We start from the raw sequence: 14979 nt of genomic DNA on the forward strand, positions 1-14979 counted from the left end.
CCTGATCTTAACTAACGTGCTCCACTGCTGACCAGTACCTGGGCTTTCCAACTGTACCATTATTTTATGCTGTACTTATAATGTAAACAATTTGATGAAGGAAGCAGACTTTAAAAACTAACTTAGGTAAATTTGAATGCAGATCTCTTAAAATAAGACTACAAATTTAATTAGACCACACTTTCACCTTCCCTCCAGCAAGGACATATCTTTGAAGATCATCACTTGCCATAAAAGCACTGCCACACAAGCTATTTTTTAAATGCAATTAACCAATATAAAATATTTGTCACTGGAGAAATAACACTTGCACTTCTTTGAGTACAGTTATTGAAAGGTATAGTCTAACTTTTTCTTCTATAGAGACGATCATGAAAGCAAACTTCTACGTGATACATGGTGTGTTTTAAAACACATTTCTTCAGTTATCAAAATTTACATTAATGACATTGTGATTAGATTGTAAGGTTTTTATTCTATAAATATTCTACTTTCCATTTAAAGCAGGAAAAAAAAATCTTCTTGTTAGTCTCCTACATACAAGGGGACGTTTAGATGAATGTTCAACAGCAAATACAGCAGAATTTTGATTTCTAACTTGCTTTAAGCATGGCTATAACCCCCAGAGCTTACATGTATGTTACTGATTCTAGGAGCCCTTTGAAAGACCTGAAAGACCGCTTGTGATGAAAAAGTGGGGGAAAACCTATCATAACGCATCTTTTAATATGCCAGTCACCATCCTAGCTTTCACTGTCTCTTCAGCTAGCTGAGGAACTCTCAGCCAGCCCAAAATTGCAGAGGTATTAGAAATAAAAATTAAATAAATAAAAAAAAAAAAAAAAGTCAAGCAAGGTAAATACCCACATTACCCCTTTCTACTTTTCATGTTGGCCTGCAGGACTGCCCAGTGTAGAAGGAGCAAGGAAGAACAAACAAATGAGCAGTTCACAAGCTGTCTCATCAGTGTCTCAAGGTCCTCCTGTGCATAAATTGTGCCTCTCTACTTGAATGGTGCAATTAAAATCAGGTATCTTTATTTCAGTGGTGATGTCTGGTATCTCTAATGTAATAGGCAGCTTCATCTGATATCACAGAATCACAGAATCACAGAATTTTCTAGGTTGGAAGAGACCTCAAGATCATCGAGTCCAACCTCTGACCTAAAACTAACAGTCCCCACTAAACCATATCCCTAAGCTCTACATCTAAACGTCTTTTGAAGACTTCCAGGGATGGTGACTCCACCACCTCCCTGGGCAGCCCGTTCCAATGCCTAACAACCCTTTCAGTAAAGAAATTCTTCCTAACATCTAACCTAAAACTCCCCTGGCGTAACTTTAGCCCATTCCCCCTCGTCCTGTCACCAGGCACATGGGAGAACAGGCCAACCCCCACCTCGCTACAGCCTCCTTTAATGTACTTATACAGAGCAATAAGGTCACCCCTGAGCCTCCTCTTCTCTAGGCTGAACAAGCCCAGCTCCTTCAGCCGCTCCTCGTAGGACTTGTTCTCCAGGCCCCTCACCAGCTTCGTCGCCCTTCTTTGGATCCGCTCAAGCACCTCGATGTCCTTCTTGTAGCGAGGGGCCCAAAACTGAACACAGTACTCGAGGTGCGGCCTCACCAGAGCCGAGTACAGGGGGACGATCACCTCCCTAGCCCTGCTGGTCACAGTGTTTCTGATACAAGCCAGGATGCCGTTGGCCTTCTTGGCCACCAGAGCACACTGCTGGCTCATATTCAGCCGACTGTCCACCATCACTCCCAGGTCCTTCTCTGCCTGGCAGCTCTCCAACCATTCCTCTCCCAGCCTGTAGTTCTGCTTGGGGTTATTGCGCCCCAGGTGCAGGACCCGACACTTGGCCTTGTTGAACTTCATACAGTTGACCTCAGCCCATCGGTGCAGCATATCCAGATCCTCCTGCAGAGCCTTCCTACCCTCGAGCAGATCGACACACGCACCTAGCTTGGTGTCATCTGCAAACTTACTGAGGGTGCACTCAATGCCGTCATCCAGATCATTGATGAAGATGTTAAAGAGGACCGGCCCCAGCACCGAGCCCTGGGGGACGCCACTAGTGACTGGCCTCCAACTGGACTTGGCTCCATTCACCACAACTCTTTGGGCCCGGCTATCCAGCCAGTTTCTAACCCAACGAAGCGTGCGCCAGTCCAAGCCAAGAGCAGCCAGTTTCTTGAGGAGAATGCTGTGGGAGACGGTGTCAAAAGCCTTGCTGAAGTCAAGGTAGACCACATCCACAGCCTTTCCCTCGTCCACCCAGCGCGTCACTTTGTCGTAGAAGGAGATCAGGTTCGTCAAGCAGGACCTGCCTTCCATAAACCCATGCTGGCTGGGCCTGATCGCCTGCTTGCCCTTCAAGTGCCGCATGATGACTCCCAAGAGGATCTGCTCCATGAGCTTCCCTGGTACTGAGGTCAAACTGACAGGCCTGTAGTTCCCCGGGTCTGCCCTCCGGCCCTTCTTGTAGATGGGCGTCACATTTGCTAGCCGCCAGTCAGCTGGGACCTCCCCCGATAGCCAGGACTGCTGATAAATGATGGATAGGGGCTTGGCCAGCTCATCTGCCAGTTCTCTCAGTACCCTTGGGTGGATCCCATCCGGCCCCATCGATTTGTGGACATCCAAGTGCCGTAGCAGGTCACCAACCAGTTCTTCGTGGATGGTGAGGGCCACATCCTGCTCCCCGTCCCCTTCCACCAGTTCTGGGTACTGGGTATCCAGAGAGCAACCGGTTTTGCCGCTAAAGACTGAGGCAAAGAAGGCATTGAGCACCTCCGCCTTTTCCTCATCTCTTGTAACTAAGTTTCCCCCTGCATCCAGTAAAGGATGGAGAATATGGCTTGTGCCTGGTGTAACATTTGGTATTTCAGAGATAGATATGACTAATAATTTTATAATCTTTCTCATTTTCTCAAGCATCCTTCCCTTTCCTCTGTTGGGTATGGTGAGGCCCTGCATCTTTAGTGTATTGATCGTATGCTTGCACAGCAAAGGCATAAGCTCCTGTTGGCACGTACCTCATTCAGCCTAATCTAGCAAGCATGGATGGCAGTGGCAGGAAAGATAAGGCATGGTTTCTGGCACTCATGCTGACAGCTTCCTAGATACCCCAAGTACACCTTGATTGTTTCTGCCTTGATAGTATTCTTGAGTCTGCTACACATGCTGCTAGATTTACTCCTTTTTCCTAAACAATTAGGAAAAGAAGAAAGCACAACCCACTGCTTATTTTCAATTAACATGCTTTCATATCTGCCAGTCTCTCCAATACTTCTATGTCCCAACAGCTAAAGAATCTGAGTACCTGAATACAAGTCTCTAAACTTCTAATAACATGGCAGTACGTTTTCCTGGAGAGCTAATTTGTGAGGTCAGGGGAGCAACAACTCCTAAAGAAGCAATTCACAAGAATAACATTAAAGCAGCTTTGACTGCTGTGAACATCCCATTGGAACAGGTAAGATTTCCACTAATTCTGCATTTTACTACCCATTGTTACTCATCACACTCATCACCTATCTTAGAGGTTATCTTAGAGCCTAAGCTCCACACAGATTCACGTTTAGTACTCTCAGTTCCCATGATGAGCATTTTGGGGTCCAAAGGGCTGCTGAGACTGGCCCTATACACTGGGTGTCGAGGACTCCATGTGGTCTTCATACCTTGCTGGCTTGTACACAATTTGCATTTTACTTGTATGGGTCTCTTGGTAATGGAGAGAAACAAGGTCATTTAGGCTGGCAGCTCAAAAATATTGAGCTTAGGGAATGTTTCCTTTTTTAGACAAAATGTCCCCAAACTTGCCTTGCTTGAAATAAAGCCAGGGCTCTCTCCTTTCTGAAAGATTTTCAGACCATATAATTGAGTGCTAACTTGGTATTTAGATATAAAATTGGATTTTGTAATGGATTTCAAATGACAAATCACTATTAGGCATTTGATCCTACATTTAAAGGGACAGGTGAAGCACCACTAGCTTTCTTATTTATGTGATGTACTCCAGTCAAAACTTTCAAGGTAGAAAATTATGTAATCTGCTTTAAAAATAAAAGAATAATAATAATAAAAAAATCCATTAACATTAATGTGAACAGTAGGTGGCCAACTGGTCTTCCCAGACACCTTTGAAAAAATCCAATTTTGATTTCAGCATTCGGAACTTACTTAGTGGAAAACTGTCCCGCATATCTCGCCAAACCTGAATCAAAATGCCTTCACCAGTTCTGCAGGAGACACTTAGAAACTGTAATTCTCTAACCTGTTTGCGTTATCTGATTGCATAGCTCTACTTTTCTTCCAGGAGATGCTAACTAGGGAATGATCCCTCAAGGGAAACCATGTAATGCTGAAGCATCTGAATAAGGAGCATCATTTCTAATACTCCGTGTAATCAGGACACCATCCTCCTGAACGGGTAAGTACTTCCATGTTCTTGGGCATTTCTCTTTTGCTTCTGGAATATTGTCCAAGTACAATTGTCAGGACAGCTTCCAAGGTATCTCTAGAGGTATAATACAGAATGTACAACAAATACAGACGTGACCTTTGCATTGGTAAAACATCTTTAGTTATAAGTTTATGATTGCTATTGTTTCAAATGACAGTGACTGTCAGTACTACATAATAGCTCTTTATTATTATGTCTTGTGATTCTAGATGTCCTCCTCCACATGATATTTTCTTACTATGGTAATTCTAAGTATTTTAGGCTTTTGCTTACAACCCTCAGATGGGTCACACTGAGGCTACATTTTTCTCCCCTCTGGTACTGTTCTTGCAGTCTACTGTTCCAGCCATGTACTTTGCTTAAAACATTTCTTACCTGTCAGCACCTGGAGAGGAATTCACAAGCTTCTGACATCCAGTAAAAACACAATCAACTTCAGTGATGTTTCTTTGAAACTACCACCTTACTATATTTATTTTCCCATCACAATTCCTGTATGAGTGCATTTATGCATGCAGCTACTGAGGTCAGAGAAGGGGAAATAGAATTAAGTAGGTTCAGTTCCAAATTTCTTATCTAAAGCCAGTTAATTCGTATGATGGCAAAATAAAGGAAGCTAAAGCAAAGTATTAAAACTGCAACTGCTGCTTAACATCAATTGGAACAGCAGGATATTTGTGGAAACCTTATTTAAAATGTGATTTCACTAATTCACTCAGTGGAGACCGCCATTCCTTTCCACAGATGGTGGTGTTGGATGGACCTAGCTGCAGGACAGTCTTTCCTAGGGAGAGGCATTCAGCAACCCTATCTAAAAGCCTCTGGTTCCTTTCATCAAAAATTTAAGGTTTTGTTAATGCCCAAATGATTCCTTAATCTGAGGTGAACTGAGGATATTTTCTAGCAAAAAAATAGATATGAAAATTCTCCTTTGATTTTCCTATCATGAATTCCATTTGACACTTCAAATAGTCTAGTACACAAGAGAGAGCTCAAATCACAAGTAGAAATATTAGCTGCCTGTCACTAATTGCTGATACTTGCAAATGTTTCCAGGGTACTTACATCTCTCACCTCCAGGTCCAGAGCTCAAGTTAAAAATATAAGAAGCACTAAGAATTGAATAAAAACTCCTTCACTGACACCTCTTACAAATGAGATTATGAATCTTGCTACACTTTTTTTTAAGAAACTGCCATCGTCTATGTCTTGACAGACATTATTTGCCACACAATAATGCTCACATAGAAAAATGTGCCCTTCTGAGCAAAAAAAGCTCATGTGCTGTTTAATGTGATGACTTCTTCTAAGCCTGGAAGTAAAATTAAACAGCTGCTAGCAACAGTTCAAAATGATTAACCTATGTCAGGACTGTGAATTGTGGCTCTGGGCAGAAGGTTAGATGTGGTACTTAGGGACATGGTTTAGTGGGTAATATTGGTAGTAGGGGGATGATTGGACTACATGATCTTGCAGGTCTTTTCCAACCTTAATGATTCTATGACTCTCTGAGTACTGTAGCCGCTAATGCAATCTGAGTGATGTTCTTTGTCTAATGCTGCCACTCTGAAGTCAGTGCCAAAAGTCTTATGAACACTACAGTAGAAACTTAGTTAATACTTGTGCTCTGTGAAATATCATTGTCCAAAGCATAAAAGAAAAGTACAATACTTCTTTAGCCTGTTGATCCCAGCAGAAACTAAAAGTAAAGTTCCCAGGTTAGCCACTGGAAAAGAGGAGACTGACTCACTTGTTTGATTTTAGAGGAGGCTGAATAGGATTCATCATTATTATGTTATGGGATTAGACATCTTGACAGCTGGCATTTGACATCACCCACCAGAAACACACTGAACAGTCTTTCTAAAAAGTGTTAATAAACTTCTCCAGACAGTAACCAAGAGGAGCAGGTGCTTAACATTACTTAATCTTATCAGAGAGCATTTGCAATTGCCAAGTCTTGCTTTTATGACTGATGAAGAGGAAAGCAAACAGGAGAATGGAGGAAAGTTACTAGAAAATTAAGATCACATCAAACCAAAACTATTTCAAAAGAGCTAAAATGCTTCTGAACTCCAACCATTACTGGATAGTGGAAGCCAGATACGTTATATACAATATAATTTATGTTCAGTTGAATCTGTTCTGTGCTGCCACATGAAGCAAACATGTGTTAGCATAAACAGCTTTGCTATCTTCTCTCCCTTCACTCACCCTTCTAAGGATGTAATTGCAGTTACAAGATCTTTTGGAGTCACAAGACTATTGTATTTTCCTACCCACTATAAAGGGTACACACAATTACAGATAAGATGTACCATGTTAAACATCTGAGGATAGGATCAATCTTAAATTATTTGACTTTCAAAAACAGAACCGCATTGTTCTACCTCGGTTATCAATCTTCAAACAAATTGATCTTATATGAGAATTTTAAGCCATCCCATCAACACCTGAGAACAGTCTGGAATCTCAAGCATATTTCTATGTTCTTGTTATGATTCTTTTTCTTTACATGAATAGCTAATTTATGTTATCAACTTAGGTTTTAACTTATCTCGTACTCACCTTTTTTTTTAACAGTTCTTATCAGAGCAAAACAGAAATGATCTTCACATTGGCAGTCTCTTTAGTATGGTGACAACACTTCTATTTTCCTACTATAAATGAATTTTAGTAAGTTGCACTCCGAATTCTTCAAATAATTTCTAACAGCTACATTGAATCTGAATTTGTGGAAGTCATCAAATATGTCCTGCAAGAGAGAGGTAAATGGATACTCTACAGTTACTTGTCACACTGACTACAACTCTTTGTTGCTCTTTCTAAAAACAACACAGGAAAGTTTTTCAAAAGAACATAGCGATCTTGGGTCTCCAACTTAAAAGACTAAATTGGTTTTCAGAGCACAGCTGCTCAGTATTTCCTAGAAAGAAATTATTTTCTGATTTGCAGCCATGGATAGCTGAGACTGCTGGAAAGCAATGTCACACCTCACTTGTGACCTTCTCTTGAAGTCTCCTTCCACGTGGACCTTGAGATATCTAAGAAGTTATATGCGGTTGATGGCCATGTAAAAACTGTGCTATCATAGCTCACAAGATCAAGAAATCTGGCCAGCCTGCAGCGTGGAAATTAATAAATATTCAGGCATTTTCATTGGTATTGCAGAAGCGTAGTTTAGAGAGTGGCAAGTGAACATATGATTGTTAATAACAAGAGAGAGGAATGTCAACCAGCATCACTTTGATAAAAATGCACACCATAATTTCTAGGAATCTGTAGTATTAGTAGCACAGTGTTGGAACTCTGTAACACAAGTGGCTTGGCTGTTGTGGATGAGGATGATGTGGTTGTATCATGGGCACACGAGGGAGGTCAGAGGACATATTTAAAATATTTATGGATGAACTTGGAAGGACTTTAAGACTGCTTAAACAAGGTTGACTTTACAGCTTTATTCATTCATAGAAGCGTGGTGGATTAAGAGGATGCTACAGCTGTGCCACTGCTGTATGGTACTGGCTACCCTGCAAAGGGCAAGAAAATTAAAGAGTTTGTATGCATGTCTCTGTGAAGGACTAAGAGAAGCCACTGTCTGGTTGTGAGAAAGCAGGGCTTTCTGGGATCGTGAGACTACCCCTCTCCTCTAGGCTGTCTACAGGAGACAAAGACTGGTGAGTGCTGAAAGGTACTTTACTCATTGAAGAAAGAGCAAGAGAAAGCACATTAAGATCTACTGTGTCATTTTCCTAACAGACTGGAAAAGTCTACCAAGTTTAGCAAAGGGCATTGTACCAAAACAACCTGACAAATACCTGCAGCTCCCAGGGTATGTTTATGGGTTCTGCTCAGACAAGCTGCCTTGCCTGGGATTTGAGGACACTTTTTGAATGGGATTTCAAGTGTTACTGGTGGAAGGAGATACAAGTTGTCTTCATCCTGAACTCCTCACATGTTAGAAGGATACACAGAAATCCATGCGGGCATTGGCTGTTTTCTAGCACTAGAAATGTGTGTCCGGATTGCCCTGCACTGCTGCCACATACCTATGCACAAGAACTAGTGCTTTCCAGAAGCACCAGGCAAAATTACTGTGCATGTGTAAACCAGTCAGACAGCTGTCAAATAGATGGGCCATATTCCAAAAGTCTACACAGGCACAGACCCACACATTTCTTTTTACAAAACTTGGTTAATATACTGGTGCCACTTTAGAAAAATTAGTCACATTTCTGTACTGGACATTCTTTTTATACCGCTAGCTTGTTCCCAAGTTGGGCTGACAAAGCAGCAGGGGGAAGAGAGATGTCCTTTACTGCTGCTTCACCAGCCACTGCTAGAAGATAGGAGTGTGTGACCATCAGGAAATTATAAACAGACTTTTAAAATTTGATTTTCTCACACATAAGAAAAGCAGTGCTGTCTTCCAATGTGCTTTCAAGACTAACATTTACTGGGAACTGTATGTGTCTGTGTGCACACATAAGGTTTTTAGTTTGGTTTCTCTTCCTTTGACACATGAAATGTCTTTTGGATAAATTTATATACATATAAATGAAACACTGTGCTAATAGGAGCATGCAATCATCATCATCAGTAGAACCCAAGTCAAAACAGGAATAAATAATGTCTACTTGTTTTCCTAGAGAAAAACATTTTTTTTATCTGCTTAATTGATTTCTTCCTTCTCCCTACAGTTCTGCCAGCTAAGACTGACTTTAGAAATGCTTTTGCAAGGGGTCTCCTATTTGTCAGGCACCCTTGGCCAATTGAAAAGCAGTTAAGCTATTTATAAAATGTTTTGTTAGTGGGCTACAAATATCAAATTTGGAGTTAGAGTTAGGTGATAAAATAAATTGCAACTGAAAATTCATTATGGAGGACTTTTATATATTTTCAAAGATACAGCTTTGAAAACTTCAGAAGAGGACAAAAAAATCTGGAGTACATTTTTCCAAAATGATAGTGTATTACCCTCTCCCCAGGAAATTAATCAGAATGCAATCAAAATACTTTTCCAGCTGCTGAAGTCTCTTCCTCCCTTGTGGATCTGTCTCACATAAATCAAATCTCAAATTCAAAGTCATGTTAACTGGACAGCTGTTCTCTTAAGCTACATGAAGTGGCAAGTATCTGCTGTTATCTTTGTTGTGCTTTCTATAGCCCTACTTTATGGAACTTCCTTACAGAGATCACACAAGGGAGGAAAAAAAAAACAAACCCATAGCTAGTATTTTCTACAAATCAAGCAGAACCTTTTTAAGTGTCAGTGGAAGTGGAAAGTGGTTCTCGCTTATTCAGAATTGTGACTTTTGCTGTGGCATTTCCACCCTACAAACTGGGATCAATGGAGCTTACCAATCTTTCCTCTCATGCCTTACTCATAAGGCTTTCCTCAGAGCAAAGCACCCATGCCCTGGTTATTTACTTACATCTATACATATGTCTCTACCATTCTATACATATGTCTCTACCATTCTTCATCTTGCAAGAGCCCAGCATGGTTCGACAACTCTGAGACACTGTAGAGTTGGATTATCTTAACCTCTACACTAAGGCTGCCCACCCTGGAGAGTGAAATGAGGCAATTTTCAATAGCATAGAGCAATACCACACAACAATTTGGGTAGGAAATGAAGAACAATTACAGCTGCAGGGGAAATATAGGGCAGGCAAAATGTAATTACGCAGGCTGGAATATGGCCAGAACACTGGGGCTTAACGGTCCTTCTTATTCTTGTGAAAGGAACAACAAGGATACTTGTACCACAACAGCCAGCCTCTAGTTTTGCTTTATCTGAGCCACAGCACATCCCATGGCATAGTTCCAGCACTGTAGTAGCTATGGGCTGATGCTGCTCCAAAGGAACTAGTTGCCTTTTGATGTTCATTACATTAGGTATAAAGACTGAGGAAAGAGCCAAATTGATTTAGAAGTGACAGCAAAATCTTCTAGGTAATTTAAAGGGACATGCTTTCAAACTGCAAAGCACAGCACCGCTGAAACAAGTGGCTGTTGGGAATCCAGATTCTTCAGGTGACTTTCTGTATTGATGTCTAACTTCTTGAGGTATAAAATCTGAAGGCAGACCAGTCAGGTAATACTGATGTATTGGACAAACACTACCTTTGTCTTTAAGGAACACTATGAATAAATGAGGGCTCGGCTATGTAGAAGTATATGAAAAGTAAGAAGTTCTCCTCACAGGGAAGAAAATATTGACAGAGGAAAACTAAAATGGTGCTACTTTGCTATTGGACCCTTCTAAGCCTGTTCAAGGGTGTGTGAAGGATGGACCTTGTGCTTATACAGTCATCTTTACAGAGCTTGATTCCTCTCTGTATTAATAAGAAAGCAAACTGCTTTCAAACCAAGCAGTATGCACACAAAGCTTAAGATTCTGCTCAACAACTCACACTGCTTCAACACAGCAAGATGTCAGTTGCACAAACAGGAGAAACGTGCTAATGAGATTCAATTAAGCAGTATAAAAGAACTCATTCAATTGACCTAGTGCATTTCTAAGCCCATTTCCCACAAAAAAAAAAAAAAAAAAAAAAAAAAAAAAAAGAATCCAGAAACCCTCAAGAGTGCAGTGATCAATGAATTGAGTACAAAATCCTCTGGATATCTCAAATCCTCAAAATCCAATCAATTCTGAAAGACATTTGGTAAAGGAGAAACAATATTCGGAATAGACAAGAATAGTCATCGGAATAGACATTATGCACATGCCAAAGTCCTTGCACAAGTGTCCGGCAATCAGCAATCCACATATTTCAAGTAATGTGTTTTGCATGCCTCTACTGAGAAGAAAGGTGTAAGGTCTCACTTGTTCCTTTGTGCTCTTCACTGATAACTTAAGTAGCAGTTTAGATGTGAAAAAGCCCTAAGGAACTGCTTTTTTCTTCCCATAGAGTAGGGGAGTGAGTTCCCACTGTACTGCACCCATACCATCTGTGAACTACCATCTTGTCCTGGGATTTGTGCTGTTGCAGCAAAGTGGCACGGGAGCCTTATGAAATATCACCATGTGTTAGGTTGTGTAAGATAATGTGTTTCTGTGTGAAGAGAGGTTTTCTTAGACAGCAAGGTACTGTTCTTTCCAGAAAAGCACCCAGTACATTGCTCTGGAATGGGGAAAAAAAAAATAAAAATCATGGCTCCTCTCAGATGAATTTGACATGGTTTGCAGTATGAAAACGATGTTAATTGCAATTTTAAAATGATCTCTCTTTAGCTGTTATGAGCAATGAACTCTAAAGATTGGTCTTAATGGTAGGATCCCTGATGGTTTGAAGCACAGTGTGTTGAAGAAAGAGATTTTAAAACTTTTTTGGATGACAGGAGATGTTGGCACTGTCACCATCTTCACTTCTATTGTCCCTGATGAAACTGGCTTTTGGTACTTCCTCAGCCATACAAGGCTTCTATAGTCTCTTTTCTCCTTTATTTGAATGCTGTGATGAGAGACTCAAATCTTTTTGTCCTTGCTATACTTAGTATCTGTCCTTGTATTCAATAGTTTTCTTTCTCTTCCAGATGTTATCAAAGTCCAACAACTGGTCTTGAGAGCCAAGACAGATGTAAGCTATTTTTTAAAACACAGTTCAAGCCAACTTTCTTTCTTTGTGATGTAAAAATATAATGAAACATTATGAATGCCTTTTAATGCTATAGAAATACAAAAATAAGTGCTATAATAATCATTAGATTATTTATCATCATCTGTCAAGGCCAAATCCTAGCTCTAATAGCAATCACTATGGCTAGGCTCCAATGTAATTATTATCAGGGACCTGCTCCAAAGACCATCATCAAAGTCAATGAGAAAGTTTTTTCCCACTGAGTTCAGGGTACTTTGGATGAGGCCCTAAACTGTCTAAGCCTGCAGAAGCTGTCTGCTCCTTCAAAGCCAACACTCACGGCACTGAGGTTGCTGGTGGTAGAGATACTTCAAGGCAGCAATCTCCGTAGTACTACCTAGGGAAGTTTGACCAGCCAGATTTAAAAAGCAGTTCAGTCCTTCCCTTCACTACATCAGGTTGCTGTATGCCTTACTGTCACCTTAACAGTTGTGGTGATGCTGATCAGTTTTGTGGTTTGCATGAGAGGATCTTTCAGACTATTGATTTGCAGGCCAGAAATGCATTGCAGCTTGGACAGCAGCTTACTGAACAGTGGCAGCAAGACCTTCCTGTTTTCACAGCTTCTCCACTTCATTCTTGAATAAGGCATAAGGAGCACAAGTTAAATTGTAACATCTCAGTATTTCCAAATCAAAACCAAGTTTGTTGAAATGCTATAAAGTTTTCTCTGCACTTTGACCCCACGAAAAGGTGGATAGGGGTAGTTTCAGTAGTCACACACATTCCTGCTTGTTTTAATCAACAGATGATTAATAGCAAATTATGATCATAATAGCATGTTTTATCCCAAAGACTCCAAGACCTCTCAATAAAACATTGGCTGAGTGCTGTGCAAAATTACACTCAAGCAATTGAATTCAAATGAGAGTGGCCCTCCTTCAACCTCTGCAATGTGTCCACTTTCAAGAAGGAGCGCAGCACCTGCTCATCAGAACGCGTTGTTCCATGCAATGAGAAACAGCAAGAAGATTCTCTGAAAAAGTCAACTGGAACACTGGTGAGTACTTGAAAATTACTACTTAGATGAGTGGGTGAGGAAAATACGAGTTAGACTTAGGTTAGCTAGTACAGATAGGACGCTATGGGATCTTGCATTAAAAATTCTAGCCAGAACCTGAATTCAGCTGATCCAGTACCAACATTTCACACACCTTTCTGCTCGGTAAGTAAGGTTACACTGCGCAACACGTGTGTAATTACATTTTTTATCCTAGTCCTGGCTAGACATAACCTTTTTCAAGCTTTTGAGAACTGGTGACTTATAGCCAAAAATGTAATAACCGGAAGCCTTCTCTCTATTTGCTATAAGTTAGTTGCTATCTGATATCTAGCTGTCAAAAGCTCTAATATAAAAAATAACAAGGAAAGGAAAGGAAAATGCTGACCACAGGGATGTATTTTTGGGGGAGGGAAAAAAAAAAGTATAAATGTTACATTTTTGAAAGATTACACTCTGGAATTGTTTAAGCAGTTGACAAATAGAATGATCAGAGCAACAATCTGTTCTTTGTGTCTTCTAGAACAGCATTAAAAATATAACACTGTAGCTTGTAAGGTTTAGCAGTATTAAAACTGGTGCGAGCACAGTGACAGCAATAGCTCTTAAACCTGCCAAAACAAGTACTGATTTGCTTTGTACTTACCAATGTAACTGTCTTCTTCCTTCAGGACTGCAGATAGCAGCTTCCAGTTTAAACTCATTTTCATTTTCCTCAATAGAACTATCATATGTTCAAGGTTTCAGCCTTCAACCCCCTGTCCCCCTAATACTGGCTTTATTAGATTGCTAAGACACTGCCTCACAACATTTCTTGCCAAATGCACACTTAGACCCTCCAGATCATCCAGGTTATGCCAAATTCCAGGAAGTGTCAGTTCAGTCCCACTGGAATACTTGTCCCGCATGTAAAACTCGGGCCTGTTTTCTGAATTGATTAGGCACTGAGACACTCTAGATTTACTCCCTTCCTCCTCCCAGAAATGCCTATGTTAGAACATGTATGCACCCAACGCATACTTCAGGGGTGTCAGTGGTCAGTCACACCCCTGTGGGGACAGGTCTGTGCATCCAGGAACCAGGCATTCAATAGATTCCTCTAGCTATTTGCTTCTGAATCGCCAGCTTGCCAACAAAGCAGGTGAAGCCTAGCACATTTATAAATAATCTGTAGGAAACTCAGGGAAAACCTCACAGTTTTCCACCCCCACAAGATCTTTAAACAGAAGCTCCCTTTTCTTAGATGTTTATAAGGCATTCTGCAGGATACAACAGAATTACAAATCAGATAGTAAGTTCAGTGGAGAGACGGACATTTTTATGTGTAGGTACCAAGGGCAGGACAGCTACCAAGTGTCAGTAGTACCACAAGCTTGTGCAGTCTGAACTGAAATCCATGGTGTATACTGGCTGGTTAGACTAGACTTGATACATCAATGTTAACTTGGACAAGTCTGTGTGCCTTGTGAGTCAGTATAACTGCAGCCCCCCAAATCTCTGGGTTATGATGACAGAGCAGTAGCAGATCTTTTTCAAGTCAATGAACTGTGTAGCATGACATACAGTATTGAGCAGAACTTTCCACCTGACTCTGTCACAGCTTTCCTAGCAACTAAATCTTAAATAGTTAGAGATTATAACTGCCTCCAAAACAAATTACAGACTTCTTCCTTTTAAGGAATGCAGTCAGGAAAGCAATAGATTGGAAGGATGGGTCAGAAGGGAAGGCAGTATGGGCTAGCATTTTGGCTCTGTGATACTACAGTACAGAAGCACATTTGTTTAGTAGGGTACTTGTAACTTTCCAAAAGTCTCAGGGATAAAACCTGAGCAAACTGAATCAAGGTGATCTTGAGAT

The 14979-nt window shown here is 40.7% G+C and overlaps 1 long non-coding RNA gene across 2 annotated transcripts in view; it reads left to right on the forward strand.

Moving 5' to 3' along the window:
• The window catches only part of LOC137862352 (uncharacterized), an 84789-nt gene extending 76119 nt beyond the window's left edge, over positions 1-8670 (forward strand). The window contains exons 5-7 of one of the 2 annotated variants that reach the window (XR_011100199.1): positions 3312-3481; positions 4325-4438; positions 7055-8670. This is a non-coding gene — a long non-coding RNA (uncharacterized lncRNA). Of the gene's footprint in view, positions 1-3311; positions 3482-4324; positions 4439-5527; positions 6312-7054 lie in introns of those variants that run through there. The other variant, XR_011100200.1, reaches the window with a different exon arrangement.
• The last annotated feature ends 6309 nt before the right edge of the window (positions 8671-14979 follow it).

This window comes from Anas acuta, chromosome 11, assembly GCF_963932015.1.
Source record: "Anas acuta chromosome 11, bAnaAcu1.1, whole genome shotgun sequence".
In the NCBI taxonomy this organism is placed as follows: domain Eukaryota; kingdom Metazoa; phylum Chordata; class Aves; order Anseriformes; family Anatidae; genus Anas; species Anas acuta.